Source organism: Symsagittifera roscoffensis, unplaced genomic scaffold (assembly GCF_963678635.1).
Source record: "Symsagittifera roscoffensis unplaced genomic scaffold, txSymRosc1.1 SCAFFOLD_139, whole genome shotgun sequence".
NCBI lineage: Eukaryota > Metazoa > Xenacoelomorpha > Acoela > Convolutidae > Symsagittifera > Symsagittifera roscoffensis.
The window spans coordinates 55,261-78,868 of NW_026971327.1; positions in this window are offsets into that span (position 1 = coordinate 55,261).

Sequence of the window (23,608 nt, forward strand, 5' to 3'; positions counted from 1 at the left end):
TGTTTTTAGGCTCTTTTTGGACAGTTTTGATTGAAAAATTCGGCGCGCGATTTTTTTCGGCGCGCGCTCCCCCTCCAAATTAGTATTCAAGAAAAACTTAAGGGTAAGCCACTCGAATATAGAGGTTTTAAATTAGTATCAAAAGGGAAACCTTTGGGTAGTCAGGTGGTCGAACTCCTGGGCGGTGGTAAGGGGGGAGGGGGGTGGGTGGGGGCTAAATCAGCTACTGCAACTGTATGTGTTTCAAACCAGGCTAGTTTTCTTTTGTTATAATCTTCGCAAAAAAGAAACTTGAGAAACTTCCTGCTCTGTCGTAGATTATTTTGTATCCGTTTAAATAAGAATCGTAATCAAAATGATTTGAAATCAATTGAAACTGATTTATAAATAAGTCGGCGAAAATGTTTTTGAATAAATCTCAAAATAAATCTAAGTAAATGATTTAAGAATTTCAAAAAGTAACTTTATTGCATGTTTGAAAACTCGTTTGAAAACAATTGAATTTATTTAGTTTTTATCCATCAATTTTTATCCATTCTTTTCAAACTATAATTGTATAGAGAGTACCCACAAATTTTCTTGACTTGTTCGACTATCACATAAAATGAGTTAATCGGAAGCGGAAACAAGTTTAAAATTCAAGTTTGTTAATTGATTCTAAAAGTTGATTTTTGGCCTGAAAAAATCTGCAAGAGTAACAAAGTAACTAGCAAACAAATTTATCCCAATTGAGTTTCCAATGCTTATTTCCAATGAGTTTCCAATGCAAGTAATTCGCTGGATAAAGCTGCTCTAAAGAGCTTAAAATTATTTATATTCAAATAATAAATTGAAATTTTTCTGTCTTGCATATTTCAGCAGCAATTTAACCCGTTAATCGCAAAAACATGGAAAGATTCTCCTGAAATTAATTATTAACGGTAAAAAAACTGTCCACAAGTGATTGTAGATTATTGTATCAATGACGTAGATTTTTGTCCCGACCATTGAAAATCAGGAACCACAAATAATCATCAGATTGGGTTGAGTGATATTTCATATTGGAGCCCTTACAGTAATTCAAACCACAATAAAAATATTTTGAAAAAGCTTTCCCAGTGTAGAGAAAAACCGGTACGAAATTTTTAATTTTTCGTTTATTTCGAGCGAATAAAGCGAGCGAGCAGACTTATTACGGCTTAAAAGTTTATAATAGCTTAAATTAAAACGTATAAAATTTACGTGGGTAACGTTAGTTTACTTAAAGTATTTTAATGCTTTTTTGGAATCACAAATATTTCGAATATTTTTTTTTATTCTTTTTTCAATTTTTCTAGTAATTTTTCTACAAAAACTGTTTTTCACTTTGCTTATTATAGTATGGCTGTCAAATATACTTAATCTCCAGTTTTTTGTACCACAGTTTTTTATACCTAATATATCTAATCCACAAGATTGAAAAAAACGACATTAATTTGAAAAAACTTTGTTGTCTTTTTTTAAAACTATGGTCGGAACATCCTGCGCTACTTGCACAGTAACCGGCTGTCCTTGTAACTGATTGTAAATGTTTGCTTTTCAATATTGTACTGATATTTGTAAAGGTCCACAAAATCAGTATACTAATTCCAGCCAAAAAATTCAAAATATTTTAGGCCCTAGACTTTTTGAATAGATAATTTTAGTTGATGCAGAGTCTTTTTGTTTTCACTACGATTTTGATTAATTTGTTTCATTTTAAAAACAAACTAGTTATTTCATGAAGGATGGCGAAAATGTTAAGTTTTTCGGTTGAAGCCTTTCAAGCAAAGAATCTTTTAAAAATTTGATTGAGCTAATTGAGTTATTTATTAGAGCAAATCGGTCTGCAAAAAATCAAACATTTCTTATGACAGCTATTCAAGTTATGAAAATTTTAAATTTTTAATGTTTTTTCGGATCAAATCGTTTTGCGAAAAACTTTTTCTAAGCAAGCTATTCATGTTACCGAAGCCTAAAATACATCAAGTTATATCATGAAGCAAATCGTATGGCAATATTTCTAAGTTTGTTTATTGAAAAAAGTTAAGCAATGAAATTTCAAAATTGTGCAAGTTGATTTTTAGACCGAATCAGATGAAAAAAAATCTAGATTTTTTAACCAAGCTATTCAAGCTATAAATTTTTCAAATCTTTCAGGTTACTTCATAGATCGAACTGTTTCGCAAAAAATCAAGTTTTTCCATGCAAGCTGTTGAGCAAAAAGTTTTAATAAGTTCAATTTAATTCATAGAGCGAATCAGTCAGCGCAAGTTCAAGTATACCAAAAGCAAGCTATGCAAACCAGGAAACTTTTTTTTTCTTAGTTTTTTCATAGAGCGAATCAAGAAGGAGAAAAATGAAAGTTATTCTTTTTAATAGAGCGACTCGGATAGCGAAACTTTTGAGTTTTTGTGTTGAAGCAATTCAAGTGATAAAAATTTGATGTGTTTTGAGGTATTTAATGAAGTTAATTGGATAACTAAAAGTCAAAGTTTAATTAATGAAGCCATTCAAGCAATGAAACTTTGAAATGTTTCAAGCTGTTTCAAAAATCGACCTAATTCAGAAAAAAAATCAAGTTTTCCTAAGTTTGCTATTAAGAGAAAAACTTTGAAACATGTCAACTTAATTCATAGGCTGTATCGGTCAGCGCAAAATGAAGTTATTCTTAATCAAATTCTGTAACCTATGAAACTTCGAAACCTTTTAAGTTAATTCAGACTAAATCAGTTCGCGGTAAAAAAGCTTGTCTAAGCCTGCAATTTCAGCTGTAAAATATTTCAAGTTGATTCATGAAGACAATCTGAAAGAAAAAAAATTTAAGTTTTCATTTTGAAATTTTTCAACTGAAGAAACTTGAACATTTCAATTTTTTTTAGAGTGAATCAGTTCGCGAAAAGTTCAACAAGTTTTATTTGAGCAATTTATTAATCAATGAAAAATCGAAGTATTTCAAGTCATTTCACAAAGCGAATCGGTTCACAAACATTTTTCCTTAAGCAAGCTATTCAAGCTACAAAATTTGAAATTTTTAAAGAAGAATCGGTTCGAGAAAAGTTTGAGTTTTTATTACGCAAGCTATGAGCCTATAAAACATTTCGAGGGGACCAAATCGGTTCGTGAAAAGTTTAAATTTTTCCAAGCAACCTATTCAAGCTGAGAAACTAAATTAAAATTTTTTTGAGCAGACTATTCAAGATTTATATCTTTGAAGTAATTGACTGATTCGGTTGACGAAAAACCAGTTTTTCTAAGCAAGCTTTGCAAGCTATGAAAATATGAAATTGTTTAAGTTTTAAGTCGTTTCATAAACGAATTGATTCGCGAAAACTTTAAATTTATTCAAGCAATCTATTTAACCCTTGAAACTTTGAAATATTTCTTTCCGTAGACTGATTTTTCGTAGAATAATTAAGTTTTCGTACGCAAGCCATTTAGGCTAAAAAACTTTGAAGTATTTCAAGTTTGTACAAAAATTTATTGACCGATTTGGTTTGCGAAAAGCTTAAGTCTTTCTAAGCAAGCTATTCCAGATATGAAACTTCAAAATATTTCAATTAATTCCACAGTTCGAATCGGTTTGCTCATTTCTCAAGCTTGGAGGTTGCTGTTTTAAGTTGATTCGTTTCGGACTTAAATGAATCTGTAACCGCAAAATTTCGGACTAATCTGTCTAGGTACTGTCTAGCCTTAAAGTTGAATTCAGTTCATCTTGCTCTTATTGATTCTTAAACTTAGCACTCGGTAGCCCCTTAACGATTGCAACTGACGTCAGCTAAAAAATTTTTTTTCTGTTATTCATTTAATATATAGGATTGAAAAAGATTTGGATTGAAAGGAAGTATTTTTTATCCAGATCGCGCTTTGTTTTTAGCGAACCTTGCGTCTAAAAATTCAAAAAATTAGACAAGTTTTGTTCAATTTTTTTTATTAGTTTGAGTAGTAGAAGAGTGAGCAAGAGTGGGGGGGGTGCCTGATGACCCCCATGTATTAAGATAGGCTATAGAGTATCCGGTCACCAGGCTATGTATTAAGATAGGGAATAGATTTCCTATGTATTAAGATAGGGAATAGGTTTACCATGTATTAAGATGGTAGGTTTCAGATGGTAAGTTTCAGAAAAATTTTTGGCGCCCGATCTTACCATGTTTTAAGATAGTGTTTAGATTTCCTATGTATTAAGATAGTGTATAGATATCCCTATGTATAAGGATTAGAAATTCTTTGTATTAACATAGGGAATAGATTTCCCAATGTATGAAGATAGGGAATGGTAAGGTTTCAGTGTGATGGTAAGAAAATAGTAAGAAAAACGGTATTTTTTGGATTTTGTGTGGAAATGTCTAGTTTTTCGCAAAAATCTCGGCATGCGTTATGTAATTCTTGAGTGTTACATGTAGAATGTGCAATGAAAAGAATATGTTTATTGGTTCTATAAACAATAAAAGATTTTATTAGATGATCCTTTTTTAGAAACTGTACTCAATCTAGCTTAAACTATGCTGAAACCTACTGAAACTTTAAAAAAAATTTCAAGTTTTTGGAAAAAATTGCAAAAATTTCAAGTATTTGGAAAAAATTGCAAAAATTTCAAGTATTTGGAACAAACTGCAAATTTTTGGAAAAAATTGCAGAAAACTCATAATTTTGGTTAATGTATTGTTGTTTTTGATCTAATTTTAAACATACTTTTACGTATTGGTTTTAAAAATAAGCTAAGATTGTATTTTAATTGGCATTATGTTGAGACACTGATACAAAATTTTGAATTAAAAAATGACTTTTTCCACAATTTTTGCTCAATATATTGAAATACAATATAGTTTACCCTAATTTGAGCTAAATACTTGGCTATACAATGCTCTAAACACTGAAAAGAAGGTTCATAGTAGCAGAATCAATATTGAAACTTTCGGAAAACAGTGAAATTAGTCGTAATTTTTGAAAAGTTAAAATGAAAATTAATCAAATTTACATGAAATTTTCCATTTCGAACTTTTTATTTTGGTTTTTAACTAATTGTTTTTGTCCAGTTCAGGGATGATTTTTAGGAATCTCAATTCAAATTAACATTAAGCGCAATATTCTATAAAATTTCTAAACCAAACTCCATGATTCAACTCCTCCTCACTTTTTTCTCATTGAATTACCCAAATTTGTTCAAAAATTAAAACTTGTGAGAAGTTTTTTATGTTAAAATTTAGAAATTTCAGATTATTGATAAAAAATGAACAGTTTGTTGCTAAAATTGTTTAAAATGGGATAAATGTTTCTTAAAAATTTATTCGATATTGGGTCAAATTCAACAAAAACTTCTTCATAACTGATGATTATCTCTCTGTTGCTTCTGCAACATAACTTTCAAGATTTTCCGTAGAGTTTTTCCATGTTTTAAAGTTATTCTTGCTTTCTGTTTAATACAGGTTTTCGCTATTGAACACACCCTACTAGAAAATTTAGTCAAAACTGGAGTATTTAGGAGGAAAATAGTGTCAATTGAACGAACAATTTGCTGGCAGAGATGAAATTAGAACTGATACCGTATGATTATTACAATAAAAAATGTTAATATCTTCATCAAAGTTCCCCTGTTCAGTTGCTATCTTAAACTATTTAAGCAAAAATACACATTTTGGAATCATTAACTATCACTTTTCTTGCAAAATAGTTATTAACTCGCTTTTTTTCTTAAATTTTGACAGAAATTTTCTCAAAAATATCCAAGTGAGGAAGAATTTGTGCTAGTTAAAGCATTCAAAAATATATGTACAAAATGAGAATATAAAGGTGTATTTTTACAATCTAAGAACAAATTAGGAGCAGCTCTATTAGTTATAATCTGAAAATCTCCGGAAATACGCAAGAGAAACTAGTTCCTAACATATACAATATAAAAACTTCTGAAAAAGCGAGTCTCAAAAAATTGATCTAGCAAAGCAAATCAAGGTGCAAACTGGAACAATTGTGTAATTTTCCGATTTCTATTAAGAAAAAAACTCTATGTAGTAAAAATGTAGTAATGTATTATATAAAGTGTTGTATATTCTATGTAGTATTGTGTATGTATGTAGCAAGGAAAAGTAGATCTTGAAAACAAGTTTTCGATTATTGCTTTATGTATCTTCTTCCAAAAGATGTCGAATTGGGTTTGCATCTCAAAAATTATCCTCAAAACATTTGATCTTTCATATAAAGTACCTAATATATCAAATGATAACAATTTTTTCCAATGAATTACGCATAAATAAGACTTTGAGAATTTTTATGTCGGATTTTTTCTCAAGATATACTTTATAAGCTAAATTTTAGTAAAATTATCTCAAATCTCCTAAGGAATAAATTGAATTTCTATCTCATTTTAGCATTTTCTCAGTTTTTGCTTCATCTACTATCTACCAAATGAATCCAATTAAAGCAAATTTTTAATTGAAAAATGAATTTTAGATGGAAAAATGTATCGTTTCAACGAACGTTCTATAATCCAAAGCTGAATTAATACCATAAATCCTTTACTAAAAAGCTTTAAAGAATTTTCTCAACCTCATAACTGTATAATGCTGTTTTAAATCTGAATTTCTCTTTTAGACTAAATTTTTAGTTGGAATGATGTATATCATTATCTTGAAACTTTCAAAGTTTAGCCAAATATACATTTTTTCCAGGTCATTTATCAATTTCTTTTCTGAAATCATCAAAAAATTAATAGACTAACATAGTTCTTAATAAGTCAAATCACATTATCTGCTTAAAAAGCTCTGCTCTATGAACACTTTTACAGGCACTAAACAAGGAAAACTTTAAAATAGTAACTACAAAAAACCTTTCAATTAGTTGATGTTTTCCAAATATCCAAGTTTTACAATTTTTAGGCGAATACTTAAATACTCATTAGCATATATTATGCACTTTACTACAAATTTATCACAACAAAGTCTCCGCAAGCTTGCAACCAAGGGAGTTTTTACTGTTGATTAAAAGTTTTCGGATCGAGTTCCATGGAAAGCTTCACGACAATTTGAACTCGATTTTTGCTGTCTTTAACATCAATCAAAACCTTTGAATAAAAAAATAAATGACAGTTCAGGTAATGTAATGAAAACACTGTATAATTACTGACTAGATTTGTTACAATTGCTGAGACTTTTCAGATTCGGTAAAAACTAATAATCATAGTAATTTCTAAGTTTTTCAAAAAAAAAAAAAACTTAAAAATTTTACCTTCTCCTGAAGTGTGTTTGCAGTCTGCTGAGCACATAATTCAATATTATGCTGAGAATGGTTCTTCATGAAATGATTAGCGAGTTCCTCGCTGCTATAAGTATAAAAATTACAGTTAGAACACTTCAAAACACCACATGTTCTACGATGTCTTGATGCATCTTTGTGAGTGTATTCCCTGCCACATTCAAGACATGCAACTCTTTCGTTACTTTTGAGTGAAGACATCTCAATAGTAATGAAAAATTAAATGGGAGATTTAAAATGTACCAAATTTTTAGACAAGGTGAGTTGAATAGCCTCAAAAAATGAATAAAAGTAAATAAAAACAGCAAACTTATTAACCAATTGTTTTCAACGAAAAGAAAATCAGAGTGGATATGCTATTTAGCCTAGCAGAAATAAAAATCATCCAATCTAACCATGGAATTTTTAAAAGTATCAACTAATCAGAATCGAGCATTAATTACAAGGAAACTTTTATCTTTTCTGATATCAACCAATCAGAATTGAGCTTCAATAGTCATGTAATTTTCAACAAATTCAATGTCAACCTATCAGAATTGAGCTTCAAAAGTCATGAAAATTTCAAGAAGTTTAATGTCAACCAATCAGAGTTGATCTCTTCTTCTCATGAATTTTCAACAATTTTTTTTCAAAACTTGTAGATTTTGAGGATACTTTCACAGACATTATTTGTGTTAATAACCAATCAGAATGAAGTAATCACAGATTTTAAAAAACTTTGTAGATCAGAACCAGACTATGTTTATGAAACTTCTTAATCAATAAATTTTATTGAATTTTTCCAACATAACTAAGATTTGAAATTTGATACCCTAGTGGGATAAATGAGATTTCTTGTCTAGTTTATATTGTTTTTTCGATATTCAATTCAAACTTTGAAATTTCGATCAAAATTTTTTCGTGGTAATGACGTCATTTCTTCAAAATTTCTAGAATTTTCCAGAAAAATTTCAACCAATCAGAACTAAGCAGTTTCTAGACATAACTTTGGATCCAAAATATTCATTTTTGAAGAATGTCAATTAAAAAGCATTTGAACTTCCTTGAATTACTCTACAGGAAGAAAAGAAAATATTCCGTGTACTTTTTTGATAATTTTTTGGACGTCTTTATTGTACAAAATAGAGTTATCCGACTAAGTAAAGGTCTCTTCAGAGAAACTTACTCAATCAAAGAGTTTACTTTTGATTCACATATTGCGTATCAAAGTTTTAAACTTACGGCTGAATTACACCTCACAAGGAAAGAAATTTTGTTTATTCTCGAGAATTTGAAATTGATCAAAAAATTGTACGATAATATATCAAAAACTCTTTTTATCCCCTATCCAAATCCCAAAATTGTAAAAACACCTCAGCAAATTTCTTTATTCCTTCATTTCTTTAAAGATTTTCAAAGTTCAAAATCCTGCTTGATTCGGTTTGGAATCAGATTTCCAGAAGTCTGCTTTGAAAAATTCGTCAACTTTGAGTTATCTTCCCAAATTCACATCAAAATCGAAGAACTTTACTATCTACTCAAAAATCAGCAATTTCTCATTGATTACATACAAAAAATTCAATTAACTTGATGAAAAAAGTTGCAGAGATGTTACTTTAATTAATTTTCTTTCTGTTGTTACTTATGTCAGCAAATTTTTATATTTTTCCTTCAAACAACTTTTGTTCATTTATTTTTGCAATTGCTTTTGTGTATATTTTTAATTATTTGGAAGATTTACGTCCTTAAAAGGGTCTTCTGATTGGATACGACAACTAGAACAAAAATGAATTTTTTGTGATTGGAAACGACAATACCCAAAATGGAGCTTTGTTTCCGATTGGACACGACTTTTATCCAAGAATCCCATAAAAGGAAGCCGAAATCTGATTGGGCACGACTACAATCCAAATAAGGAAAATCCATTCTGATTGGTTAAAACCACACATTCCAGTTGAAGGTACCCCTAACTCCTTACTAAAAATCATTTTATTTTCAACTTAACTGCCGTCAACTACCTCCTCTCTCAGCTCTAAATACAATAATTTCAACTTAACCACAGTGAACTTTCACCCTCAACTGTAAATCTTGTTTTTACTCATTAACTCAACTTATTGCTCAAAATGATCTTCTCAGTACAAAACAACAACCTTATGTTCTCGGTGGAATTTTCGGCTGATTTAGTACAAATCCAAGTGCGAGAAATAGTCTGTGGAGTTTTTCTGGCACGAATGGACATCCCAATCCAAGTCTGGCATATGGTGGAAGTGATGCGAAGGGATTTCAACGAACATCATATCACACAAGTACCCCCTACAGAGAATCAACTTGGAGAAATGCAAATGATGGAGGAAGTGTCCGAGCATGTGGGAATGAACTACCCCGAAATTCCTGACTCTAGATATGTGGCTCAACCATTCGACGATTTCCTCTTTCCTTGGGAAGAGGTATCTGTGGACAACCCAATTACAATCGAAGAGGATGATGGGTTCTCTGAGCCAAGAACTCCAGTCAGCGAACCACCAGTGATGGAGGCAAGACCAGCTTTGCGCTCCATTGAGAACTTGCAAAGTTTTGAGAACTCAGCTGCTCGACAGCTCTTTGATTTGTAAATAAATTGGTTACTCTCTTGTGCCTTGTAATTTAAATTCTTTGTATCTAGAAATTTTATTTTCAAGAGATAGGAGCAAAGAGATCATAGAAAAGTTTATTGGGAAATTTCAAAGGTAAAATTTTGTTAAGAATGAAACTAATTGAGCGTCTGGTAAACTGTTCTATAAAATTTTGTTAGAAAGATGGCAAAAAATATTAAACCAATTTTTGCAAGCATGTTAAAAACTTTACTTTAATTTTTTCACCATGCAAAATTTTTCATAAATTTTTGCCTACTTGTTAAAAAAATTAAAGAAAATCTCGCAAATTAAGAAAAATTTCATTAAATATTTTCGCATTTTAAAGAAAACTGAAAAAGTATTTTCTTGCACTGTCAATAATTAAATAAAATGAAAATCTTTGTTTTAATTTTGATCATAAAAAAAAAATCTCTTTTTTGCATGTATTTTGATCAAAAAAATTGGCAAAACAATGTATTAAGATAGGGAATAGTACTCAAAGTCAGCAATTATGAAACATTTTTAGCATTAATTTAACAAGGTATTACAATAAAAATTTGCCATTTTTGCAAATGAATATGAAAAAATAAGTTAGATTTTTGCGTTTGTTTTCAAAAAAACCACAAAAAAACTTGCATCTAACACAAAAAATTGTTGAAAATTTTTGCACACTTGTTGAAAAAACCAAAACAGTTTTTGCATCCTGTAAAAAAGTTTAATTAAATTTTTGCAAACATGTTGAAAAAATCAAACCAAAATTTGCATCTTGCGAAAAAACTCTGAGTTATTTTTTGAACACGTTTTGAAAATTGCAAACTTGTTTGTTGAAAAAACTTTTGATATAAATAAAAACAAGTTTGACAAGATTTTTATAAACAAATATTCAACTATTAATAGAAAAATTGATACGCTACTATTTACAGTACCATAACCATCAATGAAACAATCAACAATTTGCAACAAATCAGTCTCATACTTTGAGTTTTGAACTTTTCGAATCCTTTCCAAAAAAGCTGATTCAAGAGTCTGAGTGGAGGCAAGTTCCTGATCAGAAATGAAAAAATTGCAGAGATGCTACTTTTATTAATTTTCCTTCTTTTGTTACTTATATCGGCAATATTTCTTATTTTTACAGCAAACAAATTTTGGTTACCTATTTTTGCGATTGCTTTTGTGTATTATTTTACTTATTTGGAAGATTTAAGTCCTTAAAAATTTCTCTGATTGGATACGATAACTAGAACAGAAGTGAACATTTTTGTGATTGAAAAGGACAATAATCAAAATGGAGCTTTGTTTCCGATTGGACACGACTTTTATCCATGAACGCAATAAAAGGAAGCTGAAATCTGATTGGACACGACTAGAATCCAAATAAAAAAAATCAATTCTGATTGGTCAAACCCACACAGTCGAGTTGAAGGTAACCCTAACTCCTATCTAAAAATCATTTTATTTTCAACTAAACCGCCGTCCACTACCTCCTCTCTCAGCTCTAAACATCCTAATTTCAACTTATTTTTTGTAAGGTTCCCGCTCCTCTCAGTTCTTTCTTGTTTTTGCTCTTTTAGTCATGTTATTGCTCAAAATGACCTTCTCAGTGCAAAACAGCAACCTCATATACTCTGTAGAATTTTCGCCTAATCTAGTACAAATTCAAGTGCGAGAAACAGTCTCTGGAGTTTTTCTGGCACGAATGGACATCCCAATCCAAGTCTGGCACATGGTGGAAGTGATGCGAAGGGATTTCAACGAACATCATATGATGCAAGTTCCCATCACAGAGAACCAACTTGGAACAATGCAAATGATGGGGGAAGTTTCTGATCATGTGGGAATGAACTATCCCGAGATTCCGGACTCAAGATTTGTGGCTCAACTATCTCAAATTATCTCAAGTCTCCTAGTAAATTTAGTAAATTGGCTCAACTATCTCAAATTATCTCAAATCTCCTAGTAAACTTGAGATAGTAAAATTATCTCAAATCTCCTAAGGAATAAATTGAGTTTCTATCTCATTTTAGCATTTTCTCAGTTTCTGCTTCATCTACTATCTACCAAATGAATCCAATTAAAGCAAATTTTTACTTGAAAAATGAATTTTAGATGGAAAAATGTATCGTTTCAACGAACGTTCAATAATCCAAAGCTGAATTAATACCATAAATCCTTTACTAAAAAGCTTTAAAGAGTTTTCTCAACCTCATAACTGTATAATGCTGTTTTAAATCTGAATTTCTCTTTTAGACTAAATTTTTAGTTGGAATGATGTATATCATTATCTTGAAACTTTCAAAGTTTAGCCAAATATACATTTTTTCCAGGTCATTTATCAATTTCTTTTCTGAAATCATCAAAAAATTAATAGACTAACATAATTCTTAATAAGTCAAACCACATTATCTGCTTAAAAAGCTCTGCTCTATGAACACTTTTACAAGCACTAAACAAGGAAAACTTTAAAATAGTAACTACAAAAAACCTTTCAATTAGTTGATGTTTTCCAAATATCCAAGTTTTACAATTTTTAGGCGAATACTTAAATACTCATTAGCATATGTTATGCACTTTACTACAAATTTATCACAACAAAGTCTCCGCAAGCTTGCAACCACGGGATTTTTTACTGTTGATTAAAAGTTTTCGGATCGAGTTCCATGGAAAGCTTCACGACGATTTGAACTCGATTTTTGCTGTCTTTAACATCAATCAAAACCTTTGAATAAAAAAATAAATGACAGTTCAGGTAATGTAATGAAAACACTGTATAATTACTGACTAGATTTGTTACAATTGCTGAGACTTTTCAGATTCGGTAAAAACTAATAATCATAGTAATTTCTAAGTTTTTCAAAAAAAAAAAAACTTAAAAATTTTACCTTCTCCTGAAGTGTGTTTGCAGTCTGCTGAGCACATAATTCAATATTAGGCTGAGAATGGTTCTTCATGAAATGATTAGCGAGTTCCTCGCTGCTATAAGTATAAAAATTACAGTTAGAACACTTCAAAACACCACATGTTCTACGATGTCTTGATGCATCTTTGTGAGTGTATTCCCTGCCACATTCAAGACATGCAACTCTTTCGTTACTTTTGAGTGAAGACATCTCAATAGTAATGAAAAATTAAATGGGAGATTTAAAATGTACCAAATTTTTAGACAAGGTGAGTTGAATAGCCTCAAAAAATGAATAAAAGTAAATAAAAACAGCAAACTTATTAACCAATTGTTTTCAACGAAAAGAAAATCAGAGTGGATATGCTATTTAGCCTAGCTGAAATAAAAATCATCCAATCTAACCATGGAGTTTTTAAAAGTATCAACCAATCAGAATCGAGCATTAATTACAAGGAAACTTTTATCTTTTCTGATATCAACCAATCAGAATTGAGCTTCAATAGTCATGTAATTTTCAACAAATTCAAGTCAACCTATCAGAATTGAGCTTCAAAAGTCATGAAAATTTCAAAAAGTTTAATGTCAACCAATCAGAGTTGATCTCTTCTTCTCATGAATTTTCAACAATTTTTTTAAAATTTGTAGATTTTGAGGATACTTTCACAGACATTATTTGTGTTAATAACCAATCAGAATGAAGTAATCACAGATTTTAAAAAACTTTGTAGATCAGAACCAGACTATGTTTATGAAACTTCTTAATCAATAAATTTTATTGAATTTTTCCAACATAACTAAGGTTTGAAATTTGATACCCTAGTGGGATAAATGAGATTTCTTGTCTAGTTTATATTGTTTTTTCGATATTCAATTCAAACTTTGAAATTTCGATCAAAATTTTTTCGTGGTAATGACGTCATTCCTTCAAAATTTCTAGAATTTTCCAGAAAAAATTTCAACCAATCAGAACTAAGCAGTTTGTAGACATAATTTTGGATCCAAAATATTCATTTTTGAAGAATGTCAATTAAAAAGCATTTGAACTTCCTTGAATTACTCTACAGGAAGAAAAGAAAATATTCCGTGTACTTTTTTGATAATTTTTTGGACGTCTTTATTGTACAAAATAGAGTTATCCGACTAAGTAAAGGTCTCTTCAGAGAAACTTACTCAATCAAAGAGTTTACTTTTGATTCACATATTGCGTATCAAAGTTTTAAACTTACGGCTGAATTACACCTCACAAGGAAAGAAATTTTGTTTATTCTCGAGAATTTGAAATTGATCAAAAAATTTTACGATAATATATCAAAAACTCTTTTTATCCCCTATCCAAATCCCAAAAATGTAAAAATACCTCAGCAAAGTTCTTTATTCCTTCATTTCTTTAAAGATTTTCAAAGTTCAAAATCCTGCTTGATTCGGTTTGGAATCAGATTTCCAGAAGTCTGCTTTGAAAAATTCGTCAACTTTGAGTTATCTTCCCAAATTTACATCAAAATCAAAGAACTTGACTATCTACTCAAAAATCAGCAATTTTTCTTTGATTACATACAAAAAATTCAATTAATTTGATGAAAAAAGTTGCAGAGATGTTACTTTTATTAATTTTCTTTCTGTTGTTACTTATGTCAGCAAAATTTTATATTTTTCCTTCAAACAACTTTTGTTCATTTATTTTTGCAATTGCTTTTGTGTATATTTTTACTTATTTGGAAGATTTACGTCCTTAAAAGGGTCTTCTGATTGGATACGACAACTAGAACAAAAATGAATTTTTTGTGATTGGAAACGACAATACCCAAAATGGAGCTTTGTTTCCGATTGGACACGACTTTTATCCAAGAATCCCATAAAAGGAAGCCGAAATCTGATTGGACACGACTACAATCCAAATAAGGAAAATCCATTCTGATTGGTTAAAACCACACATTCCAGTTGAAGGTACCCCTAATTCCTAACTAAAAATCATTTTATTTTCAACTTAACTACCGTCAACTACCTCCTCTCTCAGCTCTAAATACAATAATTTCAACTTAACCACAGTGAACTTTCACCCTCAACTGTAAATCTTGTTTTTACTCATTAACTCAACTTATTGCTCAAAATGATCTACTCAGTACAAAACAACAACCTTATGTTCTCGGTGGAATTTTCGGCTGATTTAGTACAAATCCAAGTGCGAGAAATAGTCTGTGGAGTTTTTCTGGCACGAATGGACATCCCAATCCAAGTCTGGCATATGGTGGAAGTGATGCGAAGGGATTTCAACGAACATCATATCACACAAGTACCCCTTACAGAGAATCAACTTGGAGAAATGCAAATGATGGAGGAAGTGTCCGAGCATGTGGGAATGAACTACCCCGAAATTCCTGACTCTAGATATGTGGCTCAACCATTCGACGATTTCCTCTTTCCTTGGGAAGAGGGATCTGTGGACAACCCAATTACAATCGAAGAGGATGAGGGGTTCTCTGAGCCAAGAACTCCAGTCAGCGAACCACCAGTGATGGAGGCAAGACCAGCTTTGCGCTCCATTGAGAACTTGCAAAGTTTTGAGAACTCAGCTGCTCGACAGCTCTTTGATTTGTAAATAAATTGGTTACTATCTTGTGCCTTGTAATTTAATTTCTTTGTATCTAGAAATTTTATTTTCAAAAGATAGGAGCAAAGAGATCATAGAAAAGTTTATTGGGAAATTTCAAAGGTAAAATTTTGTTAAGAATGAAACTAATTGAGCATCTGGTAAACTGTTCTTTAAAATTTTGTTAGAAAGATGGCAAAAAATATTAAACCAATTTTTGCAAGAATGTTAAAAACTTTACATTAATTTTTGCACCATGCAAAATTTTTCATAAATTTTTGCCTACTTGTTAAAAAAATTGAAGAAAATCTCGCAAATTAAGAAAAATTTCATTAAATTTTTTCGCATTTTAAAGAAAACTGAAAAAGTATTTTCTTGCACTGTTAATAATTAAATAAAATGAAAATCTTTGTTTTAATTTTGATCATAAAAAAAAAAATCTCTTTTTTGCATGTATTTTGATCAAAAATATTGGAAAAACAATGTATTAAGATAGGGAATAGTACTCAAAGTCAGCAATTATGAAAAATTTTTAGCATTAATTTAACAAGTTTTTACAATAAAAATTTGCCCTTTTTGCAAATGAATAAGAAAAATTAAGTTAGATTTTTGAATTTGTTTTCAAAAAAAAACCACAAAAAAACTTGCATCTAACACAAAAATTTGTTGAAAATTTTAGCACACTTGTTGAAAAAACCAAAACAGTTTTTGCATCCTGTGAAAAAGTTTAATTAAATTTTTGCAAACATGTTGAAAAAATCAAACCAAAATTTGCATCTTGCGAAAAAACTCTGAGTTAATTTTTGCACACGTTTTGAAAATTGCAAACTTGTTTGTTGAAAAAACTTTTGATTTAAATAAAAACAAGTTTGACAAGATTTTTATAAACAAATATTCAACTATTAATAGAAAAATTGATACGCTACTATTTACAGTACCATAACCATCAATGAAACAATCAACAATTTGCAACAAATCAGTCTCATACTTTGAGTTTTGAACTTTTCGAATCCTTTCCAAAAAAGCTGATTCAAGAGTCTGAGTGGAGGCAAGTTCCTGATCAGAAATGAAAAAATTGCAGAGATGCTACTTTTATTAATTTTCCTTCTTTTGTTATTTATATCGGCAATATTTCTTATTTTTACAGCAAACAACTTTTGGTTACTTAGTTTTGCGATTGCTTTTGTGTATTATTTTACTTATTTGGAAGATTTAAGTCCTTAAAAATTTCTCTGATTGGATAACTAGAACAGAAGTGAACATTTTTGTGATTGAAAAGGACAATAATCAAAATGGAGCTTTGTTTCCGATTGGACACGACTTTTATCCAAGAACGCAAAAAAAGGAAGCTGAAATCTGATTGGACACGACTACAACCCAAATAAAAAAAATCAATTCTGATTGGTCAAACCCACACAGTCGAGTTGAAGGTAACCCTAACTCCTATCTAAAAATCATTTTATTTTCAACTAAACCGCCGTCCACTACCTCCTCTCTCAGCTCTAAACATCCTAATTTCAACTTATTTTTTGTAAGGTTCCCGCTCCTCTCAGTTCTTTCTTGTTTTTGCTCTTTTAGTCATCCTATTGCTCAAAATGACCTTCTCAGTGCAAAACAGCAACCTCATGTACTCTGTAGAATTTTCGCCTAATCTAGTACAAATTCAAGTGCGAGAAACAGTCTCTGGAGTTTTTCTGGCACAAATGGACATCCCAATCCAAGTCTGGCACATGGTGGAAGTGATGCGAAGGGATTTCAACGAACATCATATGATGCAAGTTCCCATCACAGAGAACCAACTTGGAACAATGCAAATGATGGGGGAAGTTTCTGATCATGTGGGAATGAACTATCCCGAGATTCCGGACTCAAGATTTGTGGCTCAACCAGTCGACGACTTCCTCTTTCCTTGGGAGGAGGAAGGATCAGTCGAAAACCCCATCACAATAGATGAAGATGAGGGATTCTCAGAAACAATGACGCCTCCAGCTCCACAACAACCACCAGCAATGGAACCTCGCATTTTATCGAAAAAAAATAAAACATTTTTCGCATTTGTAGTGAAAAAGTGAAACACTTTTTGCATCTTGTTAAAAAAAGTAAAACACTTTTTGCATCTTCTCAAAAAAGTTGAAACACTTTTCGCATTATGTCAAAAAAATTGAAACACTTTTTACAACTTGTTAAAAAAATTGAAATGTTTTCGCAACTTTTTGAAAATCAAAACAAATATTACATCTTTCTTACATGTTTGAAAATTTTTTTGCAAATATTTTTGACAACGGTGATTTTTTTTCGGTAATTAATGTTAACTTTGTAAACATATGAGAGAAAATAGATGGAATATCAGAATTTTTTTAATGAAAAATTGACATGATCACTATTTACAAATCCATAACCATCAATAAAACAGTCAATTATTTTTAACAAATCATGTTCATATTTAGAGTTTTACTTTACGAATTCTGTCTAAAAATGCTGAGCCAAGAGTTTGCGTAGATGCAAGTTTTTGATTAGAACTTAGATAATGTTTTCTGAACTTTTTGCGAACAAGTCGTTTCCTGGATATGCTTGGTGTTTTTTCTGCCCCTTTCCATTGTGAATTATGCTGCACTCCACAACTAAGGTGATTGAAGACTTCCCCACTTGATGTGACAAAACTCGAAAAGAATCTGTGCTGGTACAAAGTGTAAAGACAATCAATTTCTTGATATATATATTGATATTTGTCTAATCTCTGAAGAATTTGGCTAAGGGAAGTTCCTATTAAAATTATATGAAATTTGCAATTTCCCAAAGAACAGAAAGAATCATGAGTAGAGACGCAAATTTATCACAACAAAGTCTCCGCAAGCTTTCAACCAAGGGAGTTTTTACTGTTGATTAAAAGTTTTCGGATCGAGTTCCATGCAAAGCTTCACGACAATTTGAACTCGATTTTTGCTGTCTTTAACATCAATCAAAACCTTTGAATAAAAAAATAAATGACAGTTCAGGTAATGTAATGAAAACACTGTATAATTACTGACTAGATTTGTTACAATTGCTGAGACTTTTCAGATTCGGTAAAAACTAATAATCATAGTAATTTCTAAGTTTTTCAAAAAAAAAAACTTAAAAATTTTACCTTCTCCTGAAGTGTGTTTGCAGTCTGCTGAGCACATAATTCAATATTATGCTGAGAATGGTTCTTCATGAAATGATTAGCGAGTTTCTCGCTGCTATAAGTATAAAAGTTACAGTTAGAACACTTCAAAACACCACATGTTCTACGATGTCTTGATGCATCTTTGTGAGTGTATTCCCTGCCACATTCAAGACATGCAACTCTTTCGTTTCTATTGAGTGAAGACATCTCAATAGTAATGAAAAATTAAATGGGAGATTTAAAATGTACCAAATTTTTAGACAAGGTGAGTTGAATAGCCTCAAAAAATGAATAAAAGTAAATAAAAACAGCAAACTTATTAACCAATTGTTTTCAACGAAAAGAAAATCAGAGTTGGATATGCTATTTAGCCTAGCTGAAATAAAAATGATCCAATCTAACCATGGAATTTTTAAAAGTATCAACCAATCAGAATCGAGCATTAATTACAAGGAAACTTTTATCTTTTCTGATATCAACCAATCAGAATTGAGCTTCAATAGTCATGTAATTTTCAACAAATTCAACGTCAACCTATCAGAATTGAGCTTCAAAAGTCATGAAAATTTCAAGAAGTTTAATGTCAACCAATCAGAGTTGATCTCTTCTTCTCATGAATTTTCAACAATTTTTTTAAAATTTGTAGATTTTGAGGATACTTTCACAGACATTATTTGTGTTAATAACCAATCAGAATGAAGTAATCACAGATTTTAAAAAACTTTGTAGATCAGAACCAGACTATGTTTATGAAACTTCTTAATCAATAAATTTTATTGAATTTTTCCAACATAACTAAGATTTGAAATTTGATACCCTAGTGGGATAAATGAGATTTCTTGTCCAGTTTATATTGTTTTTTCGATATTCAATTCAAACTTTGAAATTTCGATCAAAATTTTTTCGTGGTAATGACGTCATTCCTTCAAAATTTCTAGAATTTTTCAGAAAAAATTTCAACCAATCAGAACTAAGCAGTTTCTAGACATAACTTTGGATCCAAAATATTCATTTTTGAAGAATGTCAATTAAAAAGCATTTGAACTTCCTTGAATTACTCTACAGGAAGAAAAGAAAATATTCCGTGTACTTTTTTGATAATTTTTTGGACGTCTTTATTGTACAAAATAGAGTTATCCGACTAAGTAAAGGTCTCTTCAGAGAAACTTACTCAATCAAAGAGTTTACTTTTGATTCACATATTGCGTATCAAAGTTTTAAAATTACGGCTGAATTACACCTCACAAGGAAAGAAATTTTGTTTATTCTCGAGAATTTGAAATTGATCAAAAAATTGTACGATAATATATCAAAAACTCTTTTTATCCCCTATCCAAATCCCAAAATTGTAAAAACACCTCAGCAAAGTTCTTTATTCCTTCATTTCTTTAAAGATTTTCAAAGTTCAAAATCCTGCTTGATTCGGTTTGGAATCAGATTTCCAGAAGTCTGCTTTGAAAAATTCGTCAAATTTGAGTTATCTTCCCAAATTTACATCAAAATCGAAGAACTTGACTATCTACTCAAAAATCAGCAATTTCTCATTGATTACATACAAAAAATTCAATTAACTTGATGAAAAAAGTTGCAGAGATGTTACTTTTTTTAATTTTCTTTCTTTTGTTACTTATGTCAGCAAAATTTTATATTTTTCCTTCAAAGAACTTTTGTTCATTTATTTTTGCAATTGCTTTTGTGTATATTTTTACTTATTTGGAAGATTTACGTCCTTAAAAGGGTTTTCTGATTGGATACGACAACTAGAACAAAAATGAATTTTTTGTGATTGGAAACGACAATACCCAAAATGGAGCTTTGTTTCCGATTGGACACGACTTTTATCCAAGAATCCCATAAAAGGAAGCCGAAATCTGATTGGGCACGACTACAATCCAAATAAGGAAAATCCATTCTGATTGGTTAAAACCACACATTCCAGTTGAAGGTACCCCTAACTCCTAACTAAAAATCATTTTATTTTCAACTTAACTACCGTCAACTACCTCCTCTCTCAGCTCTAAATACAATAATTTCAACTTAACCACAGTGAACTTTCACCCTCAACTGTAAATCTTGTTTTTACTCATTAACTCAACTTATTGCTCAAAATGATCTTCTCAGTACAAAACAACAACCTTATGTTCTCGGTGGAATTTTCGGCTGATTTAGTACAAATCCAAGTGCGAGAAATAGTCTGTGGAGTTTTTCTGGCACGAATGGACATCCCAATCCAAGTCTGGCATATGGTGGAAGTGATGCGAAGGGATTTCAACGAACATCATATCACACAAGTACCCCCTACAGAGAATCAACTTGGAGAAATGCAAATGATGGAGGAAGTGTCCGAGCATGTGGGAATGAACTACCCCGAAATTCCTGACTCTAGATATGTGGCTCAACCATTCGACGATTTCCTCTTTCCTTGGGAAGAGGGATCTGTGGACAACCCAATTACAATCGAAGAGGATGAGGGGTTCTCTGAGCCAAGAACTCCAGTCAGCGAACCACCAGTGATGGAGGCAAGACCAGCTTTGCGCTCCATTGAGAACTTGCAAAGTTTTGAGAACTCAGCTGCTCGACAGCTCTTTGATTTGTAAATAAATTGGTTACTATCTTGTGCCTTGTAATTTAAATTCTTTGTATCTAGAAATTTTATTTTCAAGAGATAGGAGCAAAGAGATCATAGAAAAGTTTATTGGGAAATTTCAAAGGTAAAATTTTGTTAAGAATGAAACTAATTGAGCATCTGGTAAACTGTTCTATAAAATTTTGTTAGAAAGATGGCAAAAAATATTAAACCAATTTTTGCAAGCATGTTAAAAACTTTACATTAATTTTTGCACCATGCAAAATTTTTCATAAATTTTTGCCTACTTGTTAAAAAAATTAAAGAAAATCTCGCAAATTAAGAAAAATTTCATTAAATATTTTCGCATTTTAAAGAAAACTGAAAAAGTATTTTCTTGCACTGTTGATAATTAAATAAAATGAAAATTTTTGTTTTAATTTTGATCATAAAAAAAAAATCTCTTTTTTGCATGTATTTTGATCAAAAATATTGGAAAAACAATGTATTAAGATAGGGAAAAGTACTCAAAGTCAGCAATTATGAAAAATTTTTAGCATTAATTTAACAAATTTTTACAATAAAAATTTGCCATTTTTGCAAATGAATAAGAAAAAATAAGTTAGATTTTTGCATTTGTTTTCAAAAAAACCACAAAAAAACTTGCATCTAACACAAAAATTTGTTGAAAATTTTTGCACACTTGTTGAAAAAACCAAAACAGTTTTTGCATCCTGTAAAAAAGTTTAATTAAATTTTTGCAAACATGTTGAAAAAATCAAACCAAAATTTGCATCTTGCGAAAAAACTCTGAGTTAATTTTTGCACACGTTTTGAAAATTGCAAACTTGTTTGTTGAAAAAACTTTTGATTTAAATAAAAACAATTTTGACAAGATTTTTATAAACAAATGTTCAACTATTAATAGAAAAATTGATACGCTACTATTTACAGTACCATAACCATCAATGAAACAATCAACAATTTGCAACAAATCAGTCTCATACTTTGAGTTTTGAACTTTTCGAATCCTTTCCAAAAAAGCTGATTCAAGAGTCTGAGTGGACGCAAGTTCCTGATCAGAAATGAAAAAATTGCAAAGATGCTACTTTTATTAATTTTCCTTCTTTTGTTACTTATATCGGCAATATTTCTTATTTTTACAGCAAACAACTTTTGGTTACATATTTTTGCGATTGCTTTTGTATATATATTTTTACTTATTTGGAAGATTTAAGTCCTTAAAAATTTCTCTGATTGGATACGATAACTAGAACAGAAGTGAACATTTTTGTGATTGAAAAGGACAATACTCAAAATGGAGCTTTGTTTCCGATTGGACACGACTTTTATCCAAGAACGCAATAAAAGGAAGCTGAAATCTGATTGGACACGACTACAATCCAAATAAAAAAAATCAATTCTAATTGGTCAAACCCACACAGTCGAGTTGAAGGTAACCCTAACTCCTATCTAAAAATCATTTTATTTTCAACTAAACCGCCGTCCACTACCTCCTCTCTCAGCTCTAAACATCCTAATTTCAACTTATTTTTTGTAAGGTTCCCGCTCCTCTCAGTTCTTTCTTGTTTTTGCTCTTTTAGTCATCTTATTGCTCAAAATGACCTTCTCAGTGCAAAACAGCAACCTCATGTACTCTGTAGAATTTTCGCCTAATCTAGTACAAATTCAAGTGCGAGAAACAGTCTCTGGAGTTTTTCTGGCACAAATGGACATCCCAATCCAAGTCTGGCACATGGTGGAAGTGATGCGAAGGGATTTCAACGAACATCATATGATGCAAGTTCCCATCACAGAGAACCAACTTGGAACAATGCAAATGATGGGGGAAGTTTCTGATCATGTGGGAATGAACTATCCCGAGATTCCGGACTCAAGATTTGTGGCTCAACCAGTCGACGACTTCCTCTTTCCTTGGGAGGAGGAAGGATCAGTCGAAAACCCCATCACAATAGATGAAGATGAGGGATTCTCAGAAACAATGACGCCTCCAGCTCCACAACAACCACCAGCAATGGAACCTCGTCCAGCTCTGCGTTCTATAGAGAACCTCTAGAACTCTTCTGCTGCTCGACAGCTTTTTGATTAAATGTTTTTGTAATTAAAGGTTGTTTGGTTTTGACTTCGTTTTCTGTTAATAATTTCTTCAATTTCATTTTAATTATGAGAATAGATGAGAGGTTCAAGGTAAACCATTGAAAAACAATTAGAACTTAGTTTAAAAATCCGAACTCGCACACATGTTAAAAAATCTGATTAACTTTACACAAAAATTCGGAAAAACACTAGAAAAACTGTACACAAGTAAAAAGTTAACTAATCGATATTGCCCCTTGTACACACTTTTAGCCTTTTGTAGAAAAAATTGAAACACTTTTCGCATTTTGTCGAAAAAAGTAAAACACTTTTCGCCTTTTGTCAAAAAAGTACAACACTTTTCGCATTTTGTTGAAAAAATTGAAACACTTTTCGCATTTTATCGAAAAAAGTAAAACACTTTTCGCATTTTGTCGAAAAAATTGAAACACTTTTCGCTTTTTATCGAAAAAAA